Consider the following 26,481-nt stretch of genomic DNA (forward strand, 5'->3'; position numbering starts at 1 on the left):
ATCCCCCTTTTAAACATAGTTACAACAGCAAATTTTCTTCCAACTTCCTAACAGCTGACTTACAAATTACCCTTTGGACCACAATCCATCCTGCCATGGCAGTTAGATAGACATGAATAGTTATCAAACATCTAGTTTCAAATCTGCCATCACTAGCTCTTTTTAGTGGTATTATCTTAAACATATATATATATATATGTATATATATTAAAACTACTACTATATCCAGTATATTGTAATAAACTATAATGGAAAGGAATCTGAAAAAGAATATATATATTCTTTGCCGTACACCAGGAAAACTAACACAACATTGTAAATCAACTATACTTCAATTAAAAAATAAAATAAAATAAAACTCAGCTACTCTGAAGAACAGTTTTTTTGTTGCAATCGGAGAAGGGCGAGAAGCTGTGGTTCACAGAAGGCCTATCAGAAGGATACCTTTGACCTATTTTGTTCCCACCACAAAGTCCGGTCCCAATGTCTTTGCTGCCATCTGTGGGAAGTGTATTAGCTTTAATCTCAGCGCCCATGTGTCTCCAACATTTAGCATCCTAATGTGCTGAGGGTTTCTTCCTGTACTTATGGCAACGCTCTCACATCTCCAGTCTGTACAGTCGATAATGAGTCTCTTATCTGAAACATTCCAGATAACAGTGCCCTGTCTTTCCATTTTAATAACAGCATGTATGTGGCACCTTTGTCTAATAAGCTAAAATCTTCACAATACTGGTGAGACAGGTAAAGGAAAAAGATATATTACTTCCTCATGAATAATGAAATGTATCAAGACAGTGCTAAGATATATAGAGACATTAAAAAACATTGCTTCGATCCTATTTTTAAATGTTTAGAGCTGGAACAGACCTCAGAGATCATGTAGTTTAACCTTCTCATCTTAGAGGCAGGGAACAAGAGATTGAGAAAGGAGCGCCTTGCTCAAGATCACACACCTAGTATGTGGCTGAACCAAGCCACAAACTCGCACCTTCTTGTTCTTAGAAGAACACCGTACCTTAACTCACCTGCTCTAGACACCAAAAATATTTTACTGTTTGTTACTTACTATGTGTTGATTATAGAGTCCGGAAACCTAAGTCTTCAACTAGATCAATATTTATACTAAAAATTTTTGTGCAAATGTCATAGTAACCAATTTGTGTTGCATGATTATCCCTGGGAAAACCATTAGTTTTTCTATGACACGCTAAGGACACATTTCTTTTCTCCATAGACAGTTTCTTCATTCCCAGTGGTAAACGTTATATTTCTCTACAGAGGGACAAAATTGTCTGTCATCAAAGCAATGACCACAAAAGAAAACATTTCTATTTTCCCTAGAAAAGGCTCTCGATGTATCGAACCACGTTTGTGTGCCAGAGTGCATTCATAGGCAGAAAGCCTTCATTGCTCATGTTTTATAAACCTCCAAGCATTCATAAGGGAATATTACTTGTCATATCTGCTTTCAACTAATTTATAATTTATGTGTAAACTCATGACAGTGGACATGCATTAGAGCCTCACAGAGATGCAAACAAGAAACCAAACACACAAAAGCACACCCCTCTGACTTTTTGGCTAGCTTTCAATGCACTGAAGTTTTCTTCTAAGTGGCTCCTGTGTCTTTCTGAAGTTAAGAAAGTGGTGGCTGACAGAGATCTATTTTCATCTTTTATGCAGAGTTGACAAGTGGAATTGACCAGGGAAAAGCCTCCATTTGTAAATATTTTTTGACACGAGTCACAAGAGATTTTTTTTTTTTTAGTTTTGAACATATTATGGTGGTTTGTGTAATAGATGAAAAACTGAATGATTTTATGAAATAAAAAGTAGTAACAACCTTTTCATACCTGGGTTAGATAAACCAGGTTAAACTTCCTTCCTTCAGGGGGGATGAATGGCAAAATTTACTATTCCAAAGTGGAACATCCTGATACTGTAGCAATGGGGGTGAGAGTAGGGGAGTCATTATCTACTTTCTTAAGAATATAGCAGTTTGCCTGCTTCAGATTGGGTCCAAACCCCTCTGCATGCCACTCAGGGCCTTGTACTCACTGAGCTAACAGTGCGGGTACTATGGCACAGTGGCTAAGAACGCAGGCCTTTGAGTCAAGCTGTGTGACCTTAAGCAAATAACTGAACCTCTCTGTATTTTACTTTATCTCTAAAATGGAAGTAATCATAGTACCTACCTCATAGGTAACTAAAAATAAATTAATACATATGAAATGTTCAGCAGAGTCCCTGATACAAGTGCTCAGTAGTCTGAGTAGGTACTATTTCATCAAATAAATGCCATCAATTTTAAGATGCACATTAATTTCAGAGATGTTAACATGTGAAAAAAATACATGTCTTTGAATCAATGAAATCCTGGTCTCTTCCCACCCCTGTCATTGGTCAGACCCCTAGGGCTTTGCTGAACTCAGTTTAAAAAAAAAAAGTCAAGGAAGAAAAAAAGAAAACTTGCTAGTTTAAACCAGCACAATTAGCACTAGGTTGCCCTTTCTTTTATTCTACCCATTTCCTGTGTTTGAACATAAGCTTCTCCTGGTCAGGTGTTACGCCTCTCTATATGCTGTTGGCCACATGGCAACAAGCTCACCACTGGGCCTTCAGCAGATGATTAACCAAAGTGTGTGTCTGGATTGATTTCTAACTAAATTTACAGTTCATGGAAACTCTCTGTTGTGCTCAAAATTGCTAGTAGGAACAACAGGAGTGAACAGAACAGTGTCTTTCTGTAAAAAGAGCTGCTCTTCTCATCCCCACCTGATTTATCAGCAGTTGAAGCCTTATTTTCAGACCCGTTTCTCTCAGAAAGTAGCCTGTTATTATCTTTAGACAGTACAGAAGTGAATGCATTTTAATGCAGACCCTCAGATTTAACTCAAACGTACCTACTGATTAAACTCCCAGTACGGTTTTTAGAGTAAAGATGGGCCTGCCAGCTGGCAGTCTGAGAAGATGCTTTCTTTGTTCGTAGCTAAGGCCGGCCTCATCAAGTAAGATATAAAGGCACAGAGAGTCCATTCCCGGCTGGCTGCCATTCTGCATCTTGTAAACAAATCTAGTAGCACACAAAGACACAGCAGCTCACCTTAGAAGTAATGTTACATCCAAAACCAGGGTGTGTGTGTGTGTTTATAGTCTTTTATTCTTTCTGCACTTCTGTAGCTGTGAGAACTCAAACTGCAATCAAATTCTCAAGTTTCAAAGCTTATTTTTATTTGGACTTCTTTAATGTTCTTAGACCCACTTTTTAAAAACCTCAAACATTTTCCTTGCCAAGGTTAAACTCCATATCTTTTATACTTGAGCTTTTTATTTTTTCTTCTGGGAGGCAAAGCGGCATCTTGGGGGAGTCTCATGTAACTTTAGTTTTCTGTTTCTCAATCCTTTTTCTCACACAAGTTTGCCATAACTAATTGGCCCTTAACCATCACTGGACATTGTCCAAATTGTCTTTCCACCTGCTCCCATGTGGAGCCCAAGGCTCTCAGGAAACAATTAATCCTAAAGTGTCTCTAGTTCCAAAGCAAGCTTTCAACTTCAAAGAGAGGATAGCAAGAACTAAAAAAGAGACCACTTTTTGAGTTTTGTTTTGATTTTAAAATGAAGTTGGGGTTTTAGGGCCAGAGTGATAAGTGTGCACTTAGAGGGTTACAATAGCAGATGCGGGAGCGAGCTTTGAAGTCAGGGAAAACAATTGTTCATATTTTGACTCTGCCAATTAGTAGCTGTGCTGCTTGACCCTGAACCAGTTACTGCACCTCTGGTGGCCTTGGCTCTCTCTTATTTAAGATTAGAATATTAGTATCTACTCATAAGGTTGTTAGGAAGATGAATGTATGTTAGGCACCTGGCCTCTTGCCTTTCTGCTTCTTTACGAAGCAAGCATGCAGTAAACAGAAGTGGCCCACGATGTTGTGAACTTTAATACGACCTACCTTTTAGTCACTTAATAGCACTGAATTTGCTTCACTCACTGCTCATTTTATCTGCTATAATATTCCCTTCTGCCGCCAAAATGAAGCTCTATGAAAGCAATGAGGAGAAGGTGAGCAGTGATGAAGACAGAGCATGGCTATGATGTCTGCAAAGTTCTTTTCACATTTCATACGTAATGGAATTTCTGGAAATTAAATCCACATTAAGTATCCAGAAAGATTCAATTTCACTGATGAGTAGAACCTGTCCTCCTGTCTCTGCCATGAATTTGAATGCCACTAGACAAGCTGTTTAACTCCCCCACCTCAGTTTCCTTCTTTATAAAAGGAGCAGTTTGAATGCCTTTGTCTATTTGACAAACATTACTGCAAAATAAAAAATGATCAAGAAATAAGCTCTGCCATGGATGAGTCCATAGTCTCCTAGGAAAAACAGAAAAGGAACCGGTAATTATAAAACATGGTGGGTGGTGCTAGGAGAAAGGAGCTTAAGAAGGGGCAAGTATGGAGGTGAGGCTTTCCCGAGAGCATCTGAGTTGAAAAGTCACTGAAGTTTGCTAGAAAAGGAAGACCTCAGGCCGAGGGAGATGCACATGCAGAGTCATGGACATGAGAAGAGGCCTGACTTATTCGGGGGACCCCGATGTGTTCGGTACCTGTCACTGCAATGTCAGGGTGCTGCTGCAGAGAGGTGAGGTGGATGCCAACATGCTGAGGGGTCTGCACCAGGTGATCTCAAAAGTATGCTCAAGTCATGGGAATGATTTCCTGCCTCTGATCCTAAAGCTGCAAACACCCCGGGAAAAAAATAAGTGCATCTGGGTTGTTATCACTTTTGAGTATAGCTTTTGGGTAGAATTTTAACAATGCTGCAGGAAAGGATTGGATCAAGGGATGTCCTTTCATTCTCCCTCTTTCTTTCTCTAAATGGTAGTGGCACTATTATTCGCCATGGTTTTTCTACTGTGGTTGAACAGGTTGTCGTTCTATCTGAAAAACAGTTGTGGAGCACACCACCACGTTGGAGAGTGATAAAAGCATTAAGACATTACATGAACGTGAACCTGTGGATTTAGCAACGCCTTGGGAAACATTAGTCTTTTAGTTATCACAGATGCGGCAATTGGAATACTTGGCTTTTAACTGACAAGTTCATGTATACAGCATAATGAGAACTGCATTATTTCTCAGTTGCTGCGTAAGTCTCCTTAACGGTGGGTATTTCTCAGTCGTCCAAACTCCAGCCACAGGCTCATGGAGATCCTTGAGTTAGTTCATTCTTCCTTCTCTCTTCTCTTCACCCTCCCCTCCCTCCTCTCTCTCACTCTCCCCCTCTCCCTGTCCCGCAACCCTCCCCTCTGCCAGTTTTGCAGGATATTTCTTTATACCTTCTTCCATGGTATTAAGCTGCACAACATTTTAATATTATGATAATATTATCTAGCCTTTCTATAGGGCTTCACTGTCTAAAAAGTGCTTTCAAGGATAATAACATTTGTGTAGCAGTTATTACGTCACTCTTCACAATACATTACATATATTAACTCATTCAGTCTTTCCACACAGGTACTATTAGTAGTCCCATGTTACAGAAGAGGGTACTGAACTGAACTACAGGGAAGTTAAATACCCTGTCCAACTTGTCACATAGCTAGTAAGTGGCAGAGCTTGGAAATGAACCTACATGGCTTGGTGGCGGGGTGATATACGGACCACAATAAATAGTTCCCTCTGATGGTTGATTTCCTTCCACAACAGTTTTCATTATGGCCTTAAAATGAAACAAATTATATGTCATTTTCTATTAAACTACTTGTTTTTTCCGATCCAAAATAAGGCACATCGGCCCATATTTCTGATTGGTATAATTATATTATTTTTGTTTTTCAATATCATGGACAGTCTTTGAACAACAACAAAAAAAAGGACTTGGTTTGCTTTGGATAAGAAACCTCATACCAGCCTCCCTCTTTGTGTTCTTATTTCTATTTTATTAAAAATTAGAAAGTTTGAAGATGAACAGTTACCCTTTATCCCTCAAAATGCAGAGCTAGCACTCCAACTCGAACCTTGTTGAACAGAGAATGCTATATCCAGTAAGTTGGACTAGAAATCATCAACTGACCAACTTGACTCTGTAACTTTTCCCATATAATAGTGACTGCATTTGTCTTCCAATCTTGACCAATTCACTAGGCAAATAAAGTGAAGAGAGGAAGCAGAAATGAATGTTTGAAGGATTGGAAGGTATAAAGAAAGACCCAGTCTTAACTCTCAGAGAAGACAGTAGGTATTGATTTGCTTCTTGTCTTGACATTTTAAACTTCAGAAGAGTCTACTTACTTCTTAAATCCTGAAGATTAAAAAAAAAAGTGAAGAAATATGCTAGCAAAATGTTCTCTTCTTCGTCTGTCACCAGTTCAATTCCAGCTTCATTTAGATAAAACCCACGATGAAAGGAAAACTTGTTCACTACATTAAGTTTCATAAGTCTATTAAAATGATGTAAAGTGACATTTACCCTTAAGATTTTTAAAACATTCTTCCATATATGCAAAATCTTTTAAGTTTCTGCAATTTAATTTTTTATAGGAGCTGCTGAATGATTAAAAAGATAGAAGCTGTTACTTCACAATCAGAAGTTTGCCCTATTTCAAGACGGCAAAGTGTACAAACGCATTGCCTACGTATATGTATTTCCATTCACTTCAGGGTTTACTGTTACTGTTTTGTTTGTTTTAGCTCCAACTTTTGTTTCTGCTAAAGTGAACAGTATGTCAAGTGGCCTGTAAGTTAATGAGCTGGATTGATGAGGCAGAAGCTTGGCATCAGATCGATGATTGCACTGAGTGACCTTTTAAGATTCTCCCTAACCCTAGAATTCTGTCTCTGATTGTTATAAAACATGATTAAAAGTAGATATTATATAGAGGAGGTTCTGATGCCAGGTTTCCCTTTTGTTTTTTTTGTTTCTCATTGTGGTCATGCCCCACCCCAACCCTGCAGGCTAAGGTCAAATCTCTTCTATCCGTGTTCTGTAACTCAGGAGTGCGGGCATGTCTGAAGTGATTGAGAAACAGTAATGAGTATAGTTAATCAACAGTGAAATGCTTCCTCCCTTGTATTAAGAGCAGTTAGGGTACCGCATTCGCGATGGTAGAAGAACTTGGTCTCCTTCCCCACCCACCCACCCCCCGCCCAAGGTAATTAATTGACCTCCTTGTCATCAGTTGAGACATGAGGAGAATAAAAGTTTCTGCCTGAGCGTTGGAGTTGGTGGATGTTGCTGTGCAACTGGGCATTGATTTCCCTTTTTGTTTCTCTTCTATTCCTTCCATATTGATCCTGCCTGTTGTCACAGCTCAAGGAGTCTCCCATTACCTTAAAAAACAAAACAAAACAGTCTGAAAGTTTCAGAAGTTTGAATCTAGTGTCATAAGTTTCCACTGGGAATTATATTTGAGGATTTTCAAAAAATTCTAATCTAGTCTACCTCTGTTGTTTTACTCAGGAGATGACATTTTCCTGGAGGTTAAGAGACAGACATGGCTGAAGTCACTCAGCCAGTTTCTCATCTAACATTATATATAACAGCTGATGTTTTCTGGTAGACTCCCTAAATAAAAACACACTAATAAGTAAATAGAAATAGTCTCAAAATAAAACTGTAGTAATACATGTTAAAGTCAGGTTAACTTGAAAGAACAAAGAAGTTTTGCTGTCTATATGAGAACCCAAATTATGAAAAGAACTAGACATTTAGGTAGCTATCAAGGTTTGGGATAAAAGAGGTGACTTTTATTTATTGAAAGAAATAAGATGTTTTTAGGCCAAAAGGAAATTTATGTGATATATTTTGTATATTTTTCTTCATTATTTTGAGATAGAATTCATGTGTTATAAAGTACAGCATTTTAAAGTGTACAATTCACTGGATATACTTTATATTTGAATATTAAATGGATATATTATCAAGAATCAAGGAGACCACTAGGCTTTTTTCCCCTACATTTTTATGAAGATTTATGCTTCTTTGGTTTGCAACACGTTTAAACACCTGACAGAGGGAGCTCTTGGCTCTGTGGAGTTGTTTGCAAATGCTAGTGTCAGAGTCTGGGTAAAGCTTGAGTAAAAGACCAATATTAAGGTGGGACAGGTGGCTGGCACTGTGTATGTGGCAAGTTTGATTTACTCTTTGCTGTGCTTGGATCCATGATATAGCAAGGGATCGCAGTCTTTATTGTTTGACTGGTGTGTTTTCCACTAGAATCGAGCTTTTTCAGGGCAGGGAATGTATCATATTTATTGGGGTATCCATGTGACTAGCAGGTAATATTGGGGTATTTACCCGTGACTAGCATGATGAATGTTACTGGAGTGAATGTAAGAATAAGTGTAGAAAATGAATAGGAACATGGTATGCTCTTCACATCTCCCTTTTCCCAAGCATAGTCACACAATATCAAGATGGACATCATTTATCAAATCATGAATAGAGATGCTTCATTAGGTTATAATATTACTGTACTGCAGCATAGGTCCTATGAGAACAGAGGGGCAGCAACCTCATGGGCAATGGTCTTCTATCTAGGTGGAGAATCAACCTTTGGCTTCCTTGGTGGCCCTCCCTTGGGCAATATATTAGTAGGACAGTGCAGGAGATCAAGGTTATCTGACAGGGATTCTGCACAGATAGGGAAGCCATTCATTCCTGTGCCTGACCTAAAGCAGCAGAAGAATGCTGGTTGCAGAACTCACTTTTCCTATTCTCTATGTCTATAAAGAAAAATGATCTGTAGTATTCATATCTCCAGGCCAACTCTGGGCAGGGAAATCATCTTTCCTCAAAGCTAAAAATCTGCCAGCAAGTTTCACAAAGACTAGTAGTTTCAGTACTTATCTCTCTATAGTTTTATCATAAACATATTTGCATGAAAAGAACATGTCTGTTTTCTTAAGACTTCATCTGTTCTTGCTACTCATTTGCTCTTGAAAAGGGATATAATCTTTTTGGTTTTGATCTATAATCATTCCCACAGCAAACAATTGTGATGCCACAAACCGAGGATTATAGTTTTCCTTAGAGAATAAACAGATGAACTCTGTGAAACAAAGTTGCTCATTTCTTCCAGATATCCCTGAGAGCAATGGAAGACAAATTCTAAAAATATTGGCTACCTCTAAAAAAAATTTCCGAACACATGAATGCCCATTCCTTTAGAGGTCTGTTTCCTCTTCTAGTTTTTTATTCAGTTCATCTTATACTACAAACATTTACTGAGTTCTTACTATGTACCAGGTACTTTGCTAAGCTCAGGGGATACAAAAATGAATAATACTTAATCCTTGTCCTTGAATTTTGAGTGTAAAGTTTCCTTCAGTTTTTTAGCCAAATTTTAGGCCATAGCTACAATAACTGGATTTTGTCAGGATTCCAATAACATGCAGCTATGAGTTTTACTCCAATGTAATAGGACTTGGATTTTTGTCTATTTTTGTTTTTGGGTTTTTTAAAAAAAATCTTTAATGGAGTATAATTGCTTTACCATGTTGTGTTAGTTTCTGCTGTCTAACAAAGTGAATCAGCTATACATATACATAAATCCCCATATCTCCTCCCTCTTGCGTCTCCCTCCCACCCTCTCTATCCCACCCCTCTAGGTGGTCACAAAGCACCGAGCTGATCTCCCTGTGCTATGTGGCTGCTTCCCACTAGCTATCTATTTTACATTTGGTAGTGAATATATGTCCATGCCACTGTCTCACTTAGTCCCAGCTTACCCTTCCCCTCCCCATGTCCTCAAGTCCACTCTCTATGTCTGCGTCTTTATTCCTGTCCTGCCCCTAGGTTCTTCAGAACTTTTTTTTTTTAGATTCCACATATATGTGTTAGCATACGGTATTTTTCTCTTTCTGACTTACTTCACTCTGTATGACAGTCTCTAGTTCCATCCACCTCACTACAAATAACTCAATTTCATTTCTTTTTATGGCTGAGTAATATTCCATTGTATATATGTGCCACATCTTTATCCATTCATCTGTTGATGGACACTTAGATTGCTTCCATGTCCTGGCTTTTGTAAATAGAGCTGCAATGAACATTGTGGTACATGACTCTTTTTGAATTATGGTTTTCTTAGGGTATATGCCCAGTAGTGGGATTGCTGGGTCATATGGTAGTTCTATTTTTAGTTTTTTAAGGAACCTCCATACTGTTCTCCATAGTGGCCGTATCAATTTACATCCCTATCAAACTACGAATGGCATTTTTCACAGAACTAGAACAAAAAATTTCACAATTTGTGTGGAAACACAAAAGACCCCGAATAGCCAAAGCAGTCTTGAAAAGGAAAAGCAGAGCTGGAGGAATCAGGCTCCTGGACTTCAGACTATAATACAAAGCTACAGTAAGGTACTGGCATAAAAACAGAAATATAAATCAATGGAACAGTAGAGAAAGACCAGAGATAAACCCACGCACATATGGTCACCTTATCTTTGATAAAGGAGGCAAGAATATACAACGGAGAAAAGACAGCCGGTTCAATAAGTGGTGCTGGGAAAACTGGACAGCTACATGTAAAAGAATGAAATTAGAACACTCCCTAACACTGTACACAAAAATAAACTCAAAATAGATTAAAGACCTAAATGTAAGGCCAGATACTATAAAACTCTTAGAGGAAAGCATAGGCAGAACACTCTATGTCTATATTTGTTATAACCACCATGTGAGGAGTGATGGGATTTTTTTGGTTTTCTAACATTCAATAAATTCAGGGATTTAGAAATCCAGTTAGAGTTCTAGCAGCTATGTAAAATCTATTCTTCAAAGTCTGTATTTGCTAATTCCTTGGGCTGAAAAATAAATCCTTTAAACTGTCAGGTTTGTGGACCCATTTTAGAGAAAACATATTTCTTTTTCTCATATTCTGTTACTTGAATGTATTTAAATAAGATTAAGGAACAGAATTTGTTCTTTATTTATGTTTCTGTGACAGAATTTTTAACGTTTCTTTAAGCAATAGGAACAATTATCAAACATAGTGTTTTGTTATCATTTTAACCAAAATTCCTTAAAGGGATGAAATACATACCTCCAGGAAGTAGTATGAGATACTAAAGTATCATATAAATTTCTTTTTACTTCCCTTATTATAAAACCTACTTGTATTTTAAATATCTGTATTGTAAAAGAGGGTATATCTATTAGAACACATCCTTTATGTTTGTTACTTTACCCTTATTGCTATTTATAAGATTGTTTAGGCTCTTTGTATTTTGTTTGCTATCTTGTTAAATTATCAAAGCATACCCTCAGATTGGAGTAAATAAGATTTATGCTGTGTAATAAAAAGCACAGTCTATAATATTTTTTCTTAATAAACAATAGACATTTTAAATAAACATATATAATTATTTTTCTTTTCAATAATAAAGCTATGTTTACTTTTGTTGAATAGCTTGATTGATAATACTTTCAATTTTGAAAAAATGGAGTTGTTTTTACAATAACATTACTTCTAAATAGACGTATATATATCCCCTAGAAAGGGTATATCTATTCAACTTTTTCCAACATTGGATAGGAAAAGGGATATTTTTATTCCTCTAACGTACCATGGGCCTTGTTTAAATTGTGCAATTTTATGAACCATAGCTTATCCAATGGGTTATTTTCACTAGTCTTGATAATCAATATAGATTGCTGTAAGGTCAATGGGTTTACAGCTTTCAGCTTTGATGAGGAAGATAATCTGAAGAAGGCATCAGCCTGTTACTTTCAGGTTCAGAATCTTCGTATATCTTTTTAAGACTCAGCATTATAAATCAGGATGAAAGTGTAATTACAAAAGAACTGAGTCTCCCAATTTCAAAAGACTTTCACAGCAATAGAGACAAAAATCTAAAATTGTTAAAATTATATCAATATATTTTACTTGCACCTGTCCTGAGCTATCCATTTTATAGACTACAAAGATAAATAGTAAATTATATTTCATTCAGGAACTTATAGGAGAGTTGGAGAACTAAGGAATTATTACATGAAAAGGTAATTTATAATAATGAATTTAAACAACTTTAAAAGAAGCAAGGCTAAACGTAACTAATTGTCAAACGAATGGGCCACAGTGTAATGTATGGTGATGGTGCATGTGAAAGTACATGGGAGAGATCTCCAGGCAGGCAGGGATTAGAATCATGGGATTTAAGCTGCACCTTGCAAGAAAGGTAGGATTAAAAAAAAAAAAAAAAAAACAGAAATGATAACAAAAGTTCTCTCCAGACAAGAAGCATTCCAATATTAAAGAGTCAGAATTGAGAACCTCTGACAAAGACAGAGAAAAATGGAGCCAAGGGCTGGAATTTTGGGCCATTCACCAGGACAGATTTTAACCATTCAACATTTTCATTGAGGTGGCACGCACACTGAGGAACACAACCTGGCAGTCCTTGACTCTAAAGAACTTTAAGTCAGTACAGGAAACAAGACAGTGTAAGATAATATGAGACAAATGTAGAAACGGTGCTATAGCCATTCAAAAACTAATCATCCTAAGAATTCAATAAGCCATTTCAAAAAGAACTCCAGCTAGTCTTTAGAGTGTCAATGTTCACACACCTATGTGTTTGGATTACAGTTATTGTTTCTACTTTTGTCTTTGCACACATAATTGTGAGCTTTCTATCCTGTTTTGTTTAATGTCCACTGCATTCCCTTAGTGTAAATATGCCTCTTTTACTGACAACCTACATTTTGAGCATGGAGTTGTCTCTGTCACAATAGTTAACAGAATACTTGAGATGAGGATGGTAATATAGGATGACAACTGCCATAATGTTTTTGTGTCCAGATCCAGTAAACTATGGTTACGTGGTAAAGCAACCCAGTTCTTTGTAATGACAGATTTACTGAAGACAAGCTTATGGAAGGATTGTACTAGAAATCCTGTTAAAGTGCCATCTATTAAACCATTAGAATAGTCATTAAAACTATTAATGCAGACTTGTTATTCATGAGTTATTGGTCTCTCATCACTCTCAGGTCTCTGCCAATACTATTCTATCCTTTGCTCCACTGTGGCTATTCAGTTCCAAGGAATGAAAGTATATCAGCTTATCTCTTTCCTGCAGAATTTATGGGTGTGTGTGTGTGTGTGTGTGTGTGTGTGTGTGTGTGTGTATGCGTGTGTCGGGAGGGGGGCAGTGTATGTGAGGGAGAGGAAGAGATAGAGGGAGAAGGGACATGGTTGAGAGGGTGGAAATTGAAACCCTGTGTCTATATGTTCTTAACTATATGGGGTAAAGATTTAAGACTTCTTTTAAATTTGATAAGAATTGTGTTAAAATCAAATTATATAGAAAGCTATAGCTTCTTTTTCCATGTTTAGAAAAATTTGGAAGTGAAAAGTACTGTGGGAATTATGTAGCGTTAAACCAAAGTGAAAGATATATCTGGTGTTTAATCTATTTTCTTTAATATCCACAGTTTTGAAATAAGCAACTCAACTTCATGATAGTAAATTTAAAGTCATAATTTATATATATGCATTAGAGTGTAGTAGTTAAGAGCACAGACTTCAAACTCAGGAAACTGATTCACATCCCAGCTCCAGTTCTTTATGGACTACCAGGGGGATGGAAAGTGTCTTAACTCCTTTAAGCCTCCATTTCTTTATTCATAATACAGACATAACAGTATCTACCTAAATTTGTTTTAAGAATTATGTGAGATTCAGTGCATAATGATGATGCTACCATCATCATCATCATCATCAAAATCAGAAGTACTTTAACCTGATTACTTCTCAGTACCACTCTTTGATGAGGTTAGAGGGAGATAATAGAGTTTTGTGTTGGCCCTTTCAATGTTTTTTCTTGTTCATAAATCTACACTGAGCTTTATCTCCATAGATGGCCAAAGAAGCCAGCTGAAAAACTTGACATGGATTTCTCAAAATACCCTCCAGAGTGTTGAGTCCTATAATCTGCCTGCTTTGCCTCTAACCATAAGAGGAAGTCAAATGTGCAGTTGTGAAGAGTATCCTTCAACCCCCTTTTCCTCCCATTTTGGACATAGTACAATGTTTACAAAATGAAAAATTAAAGAACAAGATAACATAAAATATTAAAATAATTATTGTTAAATGATAAACTGAGATATATTTAAAATTATGAAGAGTTTGCTTGAGCAAAAGTTTATTCAAATAGGGCAGCACCAAACCCAAAGTGGTTAGGAACACTCTGCAGACAGCAGCTAGGGAGAGACATATAGGGAAAGTGTGGAAGCAAAGTAAGGAAATTACTGATTGGCTATAGTTTAAAGCCTAGTTGGCTGTGTGTGATTGGTTGTCCTTAGCATTTTGCTTTCGTAACCTTGAAGCATTTAGAGGCTTAGATTTTGGTTTGCTAATGTAGACTGCCATTGCATTAGAGCCACCTCAATCTAATGGCCTCCCTGTTTAATTAATTTAACATTATCAATCCCCACATCCCAGAGATAAGATGTATAACATTCTAGGTTTTTATACTGATTTATGGATCTATATCTATATCTGCAGAATGTGTATATAAATGTATATATTTTAATAATAGTACTGTTTTATAGGCTTTTTTTTAACTTAACAGTAAAAGTGGACATCTTTATGTCAGTAGATATAGAACAATTTCAATAGTTTCTTACCTTTTTAAATACTATAAGTAATTAAACAGTCTATTATATTAAATTTCCTGTTTTTTTCATTGTTGTAAATGATTCTGCAATGACTGTCCTATGCATTTGTCTAGTAGACAAACACATTTTTCACTTTCAAGGCATTTAGGCAAAATTTAGTGCCTGATGGTATGTCTGAAGTCTAACCCTAGAGGATGATGAATCAGTGACCAGCTTAATTTGAAGAATGAGCACAGTGAGGTGAATGGGAGTCAGCTGGGGAAGACAAAGTGATCCCAAACTAAGCCTCCAGGTACCAAACTAAGCTTCCAGGTACCAAAAGGTACCATGAAAGTACCTTTTGATAAGGTCACTCTACTTCAGAACCTGATCCTTAGTTTTATAAACTTTTGAGTGGTAACTGATTTATGGGGACCTCACTTTCATTAGTTATGTGATCTTAATGGCTATGTCATACAGCTCTGATGACTGGATGCTACCATCTTTCTGAGAGGACCAAATCATGGTCATCATCCTCTCTGATCCTCCATTTTCTGTGTCTATGACTTACTTTCTCTATCCCTGATTGACATAGAATTTCTTTAAGTATGTTAATGCAGATTTTTTGAAAAATATTTTAATATATGTTCTAATACTTTAGAGCATATTATATTTGAAGACATATGTGATGGTGTAATTGTGTAATACACAAGGAATAGAATAAACCTATGGTTCCATTTACAGAGCATTAAAAAAAGTAAGGAAGAAATTATAGCTAATTATACCTGTTTTTCAATAATAATTTTAAAATATTATGTATGTTAGACACAAAAGATTAAAGATTTATATGGAATGATGAGTATATAAAGTCAGTTCCTTAACTTTGTTATTTTCCTTCACAAGTGAATACACATCCAACCAGTTTACGTACCATCACATTTCTCCCATCTACCACCCTGCCCCAGAAGGAAAAGTTATGTATAATCTGAGTAGGCTAAATTGCTGGATTAGTAAAGAGCAGGGTAAATGTGTATTAAGAATCACATGTTCTGTTCTCTCTTTTTTTTCTATCTTCTGTGCTGTTCCATAGGAAAGCTCAACAAGGGTGAATCATTGGGTCAGACCAGCCAGCTTCTCTCATTCTGGTTTTTATATCCCACTCTTACATCAGCAGAGTAGATAAGTTGAATAGGTGTTGTTCTGAAGAAATTGCTGTCTTTACTTTTCCACACTCACCCCATGTGACAGAGTTTGTAGTGAACTTAGTAAGTAGAACCTGCCATCAGTCTGTCTGTCTGTCTCTTACTCTCTTTCCATATATATGTATTCCCCTGGCTGTGATGGTTATGACACTATATCATGAAGCTCACCAAGACCCCAAGATATAGATGTGGATATGAAGAAGTTAGAGCCTGCTCTAACCTTATAATTTATTCCCCAAAGTGGGCCACTATGAGAGTGAAAGATGGTCCTATTAATAATTAAACTGGGACAGCAGGTGTAAACTAGGATATAAGCCCCCCACCAACTCCAACACGTCTTCATAATTAATTCAGTGGGTGGAAACATCTATGATTTCTTTTAGTGATAATTTTGTATCAGTTGTCTTAAACATTTTATTTCACTTATTACTTTTGAGTCTAAACTGATGTGCCAACATTTACAAAGAATGGTGAGGAATAATCACATTCATCTTGTTAATTCAGTACCAAAAAACAGTGCCCTTTTATTCATGGAAAAGAAAAGGTACCACTGTGAATTTTTACGTTAAATACTGAACATCAATTGCATTTAATAATTTTGTTTGTTACCTATAGACAGTTCTCTTCATAAACATTGTAATTACTTTCTACCAATTCAAACAACTTTATCTCTTTAATCAGAGCAGTTAATAAATTTCTAATAACACTTTCTTGCCCCAAACTGTCTAGAAAATTCTTAATTCCTTTTGCTTTTCCAAATAACATTAGAAATCCTAGTCTGTGAATTATATTTATAAAATGATTCTCCATGAAGCTCTAGTCTATAAGATCAACTATAATTTTGTCCATCCCTTTATTATTCACTTTAATTTGAAGCAGGCAATATACAGCTAAAACCTAAAACATTCGGATTAAAAGGTATCACCACCACCATCCCTCTAGAGCATTGCCTTTGGGAACTAGGAATAATGTCTCTCTTCTTTTCTGCATTGAGTTATATCCAGGAAAATGTTGGGGCACATTAAAAATTAGAGTATAATTTTTAAAATTTGGGCTTTTAATTCTTTAGATCTTAAAATTGTACCTTCTTTTTTGAACTCTTATTTGAAAGAGGCACTCAAAAAATAATCTTTCAGAGTCACATATATCAAGTAAAATAGCTTATCTGCATAGTAGAGACCACATAGCTTTGTCCTACTGAGTTGAAAAGGAATCCAATAGTGTGTTGTTGTTGCTGTTTTTGTCATTTTGAATCCATAGCAAATTAGGGTAAGTTAAATGTACATGTAGGTGTAAATCCTCAAGAAATAAACTAACTCATCCTTAGTGTCAAGATATAAAAATGTCTATCAAAGGGCAGCCTGAAATATTTTCTCACCTAATATGGCTGAATGGCTTACTATGAGTATAGTTTGCCCTTTCTGCTTCTCTACATATCAATTCTAATGATGTAAATAAAGACATTATTGAGGGCATTTTCTATAAGTATTTGTTACATAATAAGTTATAATCAGAATTTCATTTCAAATCTTTAGGCAACATTTAAAGTTGATACAATTTTTTCACTTATTTAAAGAAGAAACTTTAGCTATGTACAAAAAATACCTGATCGAAACACTTTTTGATGCCTTCAATGAGTGTGGTATGTTTATAAATTATACATCCTTTTTCTCTTAAAGGTGGGGAATTCCCACATCCATTCATTAGTTAACACAGAGAGCCTTGAAAAGTCCCTATTTCAGTCCTTCAGACTCTAATGGTGGCCTAGGTCAGAGGTACTTTATAGGGGAAGACATAGGAAGTTTTGTTAACTAATTAGGTAAAGAGAGAGAAAATAAAGGCACAAACCTGATGCTTAGATGACAGTAATTTAAAAAAGGAACACAGAGCAAACAGACCAAAGTATGTGACCTGCCAAAGCTAACCAGGGGCAAAAGGAAAGCAAGTACCCTGAGTTCTGATTCCCAGACTTTGCTCATCACCATACTTTCCACTCCTTCCTCACATTTCAGTTTTTAAAATATCATTGGATTCAACTGAACTCATGCTGTTCTCTTTGAGGCAAGTACTCATTATGTCTTTTGCAGGCCTCTGCTAATTGTGCAAAATATAGCCCTTCCCAACTATGCAAACACTGGTCTTTTTCAAACAGATACATATTAATTTACCATTTTCAAATGGGGAGAGAGAATATGAATGAATGAGAATTTTAAAAAGGTTTCATAAGTGGCATGATACATTTAAAGTGATGAAAGAGAAAAACCTACAACTGAGAATACTCTACCTAGCAAGGCTCTCATTCAGATTTGATGGAGAAATCAAAAGCTTTACAGACAAGCAAAAGCTAAAAGAATTCAGCACCACCAAACGAACTTTACAAGAAATGTTAAAGGAACTTCTCTAGGCCAAAAAGGAAAGGCCACACCTAGCAATAAGAAAACTGTGGAAGAAAAAACTCACCAATAAAGGCAAAAACACTGTAAAGGTAGAAAATAATCCACACACAAAACAATTAGATGTAAAATATGATATCAAAAACAGTAATCATGAGGGGAAGCGAGTACAAAAGCAGGCTATTTAAAATGCATTTGAAATTAAGAGATCAGCAATATAAAATAATCACGTGTGTTTATGTGTGTGTGTGTGTGTGTGTGTATGTATGGTAACAGCAAACCAAAACTCTATAATAGATATACACACAGAAAAGGAAAAGGAATCCAAACATAACACTAAAGATAGTCATCAAATCACAAGAGAACAAAAGAAAAGAAAAAAATCCAAAACAACCAAATGACAGAAAGAACATACATATCAGTATGTTCTGTACATACATACAATTACCTTAAATGTAAATGGACTAAATGCTCCAACCAAAACACACAGACTGGCTGAATGGATACAAAAACAAGACCCATATATATTCTGCTACCAAGAGACTCACGTCAGATCTAGAGAGACATATAGACTGAAAGTGAGGGGACAGAAAAAGATATTCCACGCAAATAGAAATCAAAAGAAAGCTGGAGTAGCAAAGCTTATATATGACAAAATAGACTTAAAATAAAAACTGTTACTGGAGACAAAGAAGGACACAAATAATGATCAAGGGCTCAATCCAAGAAGATATAACAATTGTAAAAATATATGCACCCAACATAGGAGCACCTCAATATATAAGGTAAATAATAAAAGCCATAAAAGGAGAAATCAGCAGTAACATAGTAATAGTAGGGGACTTTAACACCCCACTCACATCAATGGACAGATCTTTCAGGCAGTAAATTAATAAGGATAAGTAAATTAATATGTAAGTAAATTAATATGCACCCCAGTGTTCATAGCGGCACTATTTACAATAGCCAAGACATGGAAGCAACCTAAATGTTCATCAACAGATGAATGGATAAAGAAGATGTGGTACATATATACAATGGAATACTACTCAGCCATTAAAAAAAGAAGAATGAAATAATGCCATTTGCAGCAACATGGATGGACCTAGCAGTTATCATACTAAATGAAGTAAGTCAGACAGAGACAAATATCATATGATATCACTTATATGTGGAATCTAAAATATGATACTGATGAACTTCTTTACAAAAGAAACAGACTCACAGACATAGAAGACAAACTGAATCTGGAAAAGAATATACATATATATAACTGAATCACTTTGATGTATACCTGAAACATTGTAAATCAACTTTACTTCAAATTAAAGAAGAAAAACATGCCAAAAAAGAATATTGAAAAGTAAAATTAAAAAGGCTTCATTGCAGAAATATACACTCAATGGCAGATTGCTCTTCTAAACCTCAGAAAGGACTTGAGAATATCTAGGGGCAAACCACACTGAGGACCAAATAGGCCTACTGATGGGGAACTATGTGGAAAGATAGTATTTTTCTGGAGGTTAAGGTCAATGAAAGTTCAGTTCTCTGTATAAAGGATGCTTAGTCTGACCCATAGTTTGGTTAGTCAAGTAGCTGCTCTGTTACTTCTATATAATTAAATCTTGTTAGTTGTTTTAAAACACACAAAAACGGGATATATCTTTCTTGTGGTTTCTCTTTGATGAGTTTCTAAAGGGAGTTTTTTGAGGTTTTTTACTGGTGGAGTGAGAAGAGGAAGACAGGGCAACTTGCATGGTGTTTTGCACATGGGAATAATATTTTTCTTCTGGATAGAGAAGTTGAAATTTTAAACCATATTTAAAGGGCTTTGCTGTAAGATGATGACTTCAGCTTTGTCAAAAAAGGTCACTCTCATATCAGGATGTAATTTTACTCAATGACTGTAATCCGATGTGCAAATTCATGAGCACTTTTTTGTTTTGAATTTAGATTTGTAAATATAGATCAGAAGCACTGTAGAGATTTTTGTTCCTAGCTTTCCCAGTGTGTTTCAGGAGAACAACTAAAAGGCATGTGTGAGACAGTCAAGGGATCTTCTCCAACTTGGCCAGACAGGAAGAATAGCACGGTGGCTAGTCACTCAAATGGGGGCAGGGGAGGGGCGCAGGGTGCAGAATACCTCTGCCCCAAATCTAGCTTCTCTACCTAGTAGCTGTCTGACTCTGAGAAGGTAATTTAACTTCTCTGCACCTCAGTTTCCTCATCTACAGAATTATGATAATAATGGTAACTAATTCCAGGGTCTGTGTGAAGATAAAATGGCTTAAGATATGTGAAGCACAAAGAAATGTAAATGAGAAGTAAATGTTACATAAGTGTTAGTTATCATATAAAATATGATTTTATCAAGAATACAGGGCAAAATTGTAAATCCATAAGTTAAAATGTAGCTTTTATTTCCACTTAACTATTTTTTTCTTCTTACCTATTTTAAGGCAAAGTTACAGTTGATTAAAGAAAAAATTAGAACTTTCAGACCATCAAGTTAAAGACTACATAAATGCAAAATACTTGATATTAGCAAGTATTTAGGTAGGGCCTTCCCTTTCTTCTTTAAGTTACAGGGGGATTTTCCTTTTATTTTGTCACTTTTTCTCAGTAAGGCTAAGCCAGGGAGTTGAAGATGTGTTAGCATTAGAGTGATTCGGTCAAAAGCTATTGGGAGGAGGAAGGGGAGTGTGTCATGTGTCAAGTGTGTAGGTAGGGAGGCTGTGCAGAATGGTATGGCGTCTTGGTAAAGTTTTAGATGCTACATAGGGTTCATCTGGCACATCTTCAAGGGCATTGTTGATTGGAGAAACAAAAGTTAATATTATGAAATAGCATTCTTATTTATAAATTCTGTGACAATGTAACATCCACATTTCATGTAAATTCTTTAAAAGTCTATTAATCAACTTTTGGTTGAATAAGTCTACTTTACTTCACTTCCAACTTGCAAAATTCTCAGGGGAGGCTGAAGAGGACCTGGTTAGGATTCTGGCTCAAGAGGGTCGAATTTTGATTTGAGTGACAAGAAGGAGGTAGATCCTAACTGAATGTTGTTTGGATAAACAGACACAGAAGGATAAGCGGAGATAATCTGAGAGTCAAGCTCAGGAAAACCAAATACTAACAGCAAGAAATAATTGAATCCACTAGGAAAAGGGTGCTTATTTCAAATTGCTTTGAATAATATTGGGGTGGACTCAGCCTAATCTTACAGTAGGAAGATGCATGGTTATGATGGGGTGGCCAAAATTATAAGGTTGAATTGAAAATCAACTTCTGTATCACTCAAGACCTGTGCTGCTCTTTGTCCATTTTGGCCAGTCCATTCTTCCTTGAGAAGCTCTCAACAAGAGAAGCCAGAAAACAAAGAAGCAAAGCAACAGTGTCTTCATGAGCACTAAGAAAAGCCTAAACATTGGGTTTTGAATATTAGGGTCTTATTCATCCATGATATCTTTGCCTCATTAACATGGATAATTGAAATTTGATTTTCCTCAACCAGTTTTTTGTTTTTTTGTTTTTTTTTTTGCAGTACGCAGGCCTCTCACTGTTGTGGCCTCTCCCGTTGCGGAGCACAGGCTCCGGATGCGCAGGCCCAGCAGCCATGGCTCACGAGCCTAGCTGCTCCTTGGCATGTGGGATCTCCCTGGACTGGGGCACGAACCCATGTCCCCTGCATCGGCAGGCGGACTCTCAACCACTGCGCCACCAGGGAAGCCCAACCAGTTTGTTTTAATCTAAAAGATCTTCTTATACCTCATATACTTTCAGTAGTTATTCTTCTTTACTGAGTTTACTGCTCTCAGCATTCTGACAAGCTCTAAAATAATGACCTATGCTGTGTATTGTTAAACATTCAGTCAGACAGATAGATACAGATGGGTGGATACGTGTTGCACAAAGACAAGTCAGCATTATTTAATCAATGTTTGTTTGATCCATGTAAAACGAATATAAATGCAAGCTGCATCCCATCTGCTTTATCATCCATGTGAAGCCAACCTCATTTTTTTTTTTTTGCGGTACGCGGGCCTCTCGCTGTTGTGGCCTCTCCCATTGCGGAGCACAGGCTCCGCGGACCACAGGCTCAGCGGCCATGGCTCACGGGCCCAGCCGCTCCGCGGCATGTGGGATCTTCCCAGACCAGGGCACGAACCCATGTCCCCTGCATTGGGAGGCGGACTCTCAACCACTGCGCCACCAGGGAAGCCCAACTAACCTCATTTTTAAATCTTGATTTCTTATGTAATTGCCCCAGAATGACACAGTGTTGGGCTGCACCCCTTAGGCCTACAAGGCCTGTACTTGCCCAGCTCCAAGACCGAAGAAGGAGCCCAGAGTCAGCCACTGAGATATCAATGAATTCATATAAGCACTTAGTTTCTCTTAATCCAATTAAACAGCTCATCCACAAACCAATCTTGGCCATGCCATTTAGAGGCAGAGACATATTTCTAAGGTACACACAGACATGTATCTGTACAAACAAAGAGATTTCACAGTTTTCCTGCTAGAGTTTTAAAAGGCCTCTTTGTTTTTTTTCTTTACTCTCAGAGACCAGATGATTAAAGTTCCTGAGAACCCAGGTAGATCATTTACATCTCAAAGGCACAAGAAGAGAAATACCAGTTCCCTCTAGAAAGCTAACTTACTCTTAGGGCATATGCAAAAAAACAGTTTTAGAATGTCAAAAGAGTCCCATCTTGGACATTTTCAGGGATTTTTTTTTCAGTTTCTAAATAGCCAATTCACTTTAAACAAATACCAGTGATAGACAGTAATACATATCATTCACTCACATTCACATGGCTTTCAGAGGAACATGAATCAACATTCAAGTTAACCTTCGCCTCAGCTGTCAGCTCAGCCTCTTTGCCTTTCTTAATACAAAAAGCAACAGCCAGCCCCGAGCTGCGGCCACTGTTTTCCCACTGTAACGGTGGCCAATATCTCCACAACAGCCTTGGGGTGTCTGTGAGAGTTCTGTGAACTCTCTCGGTGGGCCCCATTCATCAAGCCACTGCCAGGCCCCCGCATACTAGTGGACGGCCCCCCCGGGGATTTCTGCCGCAACTTTCAGGATTATCCCCACAACTTTTGGGTCTCACATTAGTGGCCGGCCACCCCGGGGATCACACTCGTAACTTTCAGGCCCCACTTGATAGTGGACGACCCCTACAACTTGCCATTCCCTGTCCTTCCTTCCCGACATCTTGGCGCTCACGGGAGTTTCCTCAGTTTCCTGGCCACTCCGCCAGTTGCTGGGTTGCACCCCTGTGGGCCTGCCAGGCCTGTGCTTGTCCAGCTTCAAGACTGAAGAAAGAGCCCGGAGTCGGCGACAGAGACGTCAGTGGTTTTATAAATGGGGGAGCTTACAGGTCTGAAGTGAGGTCCTGGAGCGACATCCCACCGAGATCAGACAGCAGACAGCAGCGGGCAGAACAGGGCGGCAGCCTTCGTGATGGGGGGAGGGGAGGTTACCAGTTAGTGGGGAATTGACTTCAGGTTGTCTTTGTTGGTTACCAGGGAAACTAGCAGAGGGGCATGCCCCTCACCGCCCCTTTGATAAGCTATCAGGTGAAGATGTTCTGATCTAAAGAGTAGAACCATCACCAGCTGGGGCCTGGGGAAGTATATAGGAAGGTCAGTCCTGTGAGTAGGGTGTAGGTGAAGCAGACAGTGGTCGAGCAGGGGATGTACAGAGAGCAAGAGAACAGCCATCTTGGGTGGCCTGGTCATACATACAGGATGATCAGTTGGAAAGAAATATCATTTGAACTGATGAGATAAAGGATAGTTATGTTGAAGTCTGTTTCATATGTTGGGCTTCTTCACTTTGCAATGGCTTTCTGGATAGTGAAGTAGCACCGTGGCTTAGTAATTACCAGCTGTTAATCATCAGTGAGCTTTGAAATCACCCAAACCTGGGTTTGAGGGTAAATGTATGAATCTAGCTGTATGAGCAAATTACTTAACCACCAAAGTGCCTGCCACAGAGAAGTCCCTCAGTAAAAGTTATTGAATTAGTCTTTCTTTACTTCAGTTTCCTTGTCTACAAAATGGAGAAAACAACAATACCTACCTCATAACATTTGTGAAAATTAAACAGGATACTTCATGTAAAGCATAATGACCTGGCAGCTATTATATTATTATCATTATCCGATTACCTACAGATCTTTGTCTCTTGGGTCACACTTTAAGCCTAAACATATTAACATACGTGATATACAAGCTTATGTTTCCATTACTGGTTTTTAAACTCTTCTATGTAGGTATCAAATACATCATGCAGACGGCTGCAAATGTGTGGGAAGAGCAGAAATGAACATGAGTTCACGGTGTCTTTGAGTTGGTAGATGCAGTTCATTAGTCTAATTAAATGCATGCCATTTACACATATATGAGTGATCGTAACCTGAGGAACAAGGCCATCAGAGGGAGTAAGGTCTTCCACCAAAGGAATGACTGTATATCAGTGAGCTTAGGAGCTTCTTGGGATATTTCAGAGAATGATGTGTAGGAAGCTTATGTACTCAGTAACGCTTATCAGTGTAAAGTGGAATATCAGTGGTAGTTGTACTTTCAGGATCACATACTTAATTACTAAGCCATATGATAATAAATGTTAAAGTATTCAACTAGTAATGCACTGCACATTGCAGTTTCCATGGTCTGTTCTCTAACTCCCATGTTAAAAGAAGGAATTACTCCATGATTTCTCTTTATGAACTTTTCTCAGCAACAGTTATTCATCAGTTCAATTCATTTAAAAAACATTTGTTAAACCATTTATTGAGGCCTTTGTAGATGCAAAGACGACTAAGGTGTCTAGGTAGGATGGTGGCTAAGGACTCCAGAATTTAAGCTGAAGGTCACCCAGAGCCAGTGGAAGCTCTTAAACAGGGTCCTAACCTATCCAGGGCTGTGCTTTAGAATGTCTACTTTGGTATGAAGAATGGATTGGAGTGAGAGTTTAGAGAAGGGATTCCAATCAGACATCAGATACTGAAGGACTGGGATTTAGGGAATGATAGATTTGGGATGGATTTGAGAATTTTTTAAGGCAGGCTTGGTCACTGAACGGAGCTGCTTTGTGTGGAGAAGGCTCAAGGTTGACTTGAGGGCTGCCACCCAGGCATCTGAATGCTTTAACCCCCTTTAGCTCATGGCATACTTGGAGAGGAGTACATTCTGCAGAGGAGATGATGAGCTTCCCTGGAAAAGCAAACTAGAAAGACCCCTAATTACATTATTCGTTAGACTCTAAGACGTGGATAATTATTTTGCTGAGTACTGTTCAATGATTGACTGGTTTATATACAGATTAGCATAGGCTAAGAAAGGAAAAAGCGTTTTATAATCCTTAGTAAATTAGAAGCTGCAATCTATACTGCTGAGAATTTTTGTATGTTTGGAGGCTTATTCATGACTGTTAATAGGCTTGACTCCTTACACTTGTGAGTTTTATTATCACGCTGAACTCTATCCATTTTAACACAAATGTGCGCGTCCTTAATATTGTGACAGCTGTTGGATATATTTTACTTTCAAGTTCTACATATCCACTAAAAGCGTGGAAGATATCCAGTATCAAAAATAACTTAAAAATTTTATGAACATAACAAAGTGTTTTTACTTTTTAAAGAATTTCGTCTGTATGTAAACCTAATTTATCACTAATTATGTCTGAAAACTTGATTTTGATCATTGAAAATCATGTTTCTGTAATTATTGAACTCATATTTCCATATACCATGAAATTATGTCTTTAAAAAATGTCAGTATGCTATGATGAAAGAAAAAGTATTTTGATTTCCATAACATTGCAGGACATTAAAAAGTTCCCCAGAGTTTTATATCAAAGCCTGAATTCAGTCTCAAAATAATGGTTCTGCTTTAACCATAAAGAACTTTATATATTATTTTATACCTGTGAAATATTTATTTTAGATTATTGAACAACTTTGGTTGAACTAAGGCATCAAGGAAAGACATTAAAAATCAGAAAAACTAAGTTTAAAATAAAGAATAAAAAGCAAACTTCGTAAACATGATAACACATAATGATAACTTAAGAAGTGATGAGATCCTATCTGCATTAGATTATAAATTAATATTCTAAGAAGATTATTTGATTTAACTGACCTCCCTTCTTTACTGTTATTCTTAACTGTCTGAATTGTACAAATTGCCTTGTGATAGTGGTCATAGTATGTTTTGGAGAAACAGACAAAATTTTAAGTTGCCCTCAAGAT

At 37.2% G+C, this 26,481-nt stretch overlaps 1 protein-coding gene across 10 annotated transcripts in view; it reads left to right on the forward strand.

The window, feature by feature from the left end:
• Positions 1 to 26,481, forward strand: part of PTPRD (protein tyrosine phosphatase receptor type D) — a gene marked incomplete at both ends in the record, with an annotated part of 413,617 nt that overhangs the window by 314,021 nt on the left and 73,115 nt on the right. The gene's annotated exons all lie outside the window — the stretch shown is intronic.

Source organism: Hyperoodon ampullatus (genome assembly GCF_949752795.1).
Source record: "Hyperoodon ampullatus genome assembly, chromosome: 6".
NCBI lineage: Eukaryota > Metazoa > Chordata > Mammalia > Artiodactyla > Ziphiidae > Hyperoodon > Hyperoodon ampullatus.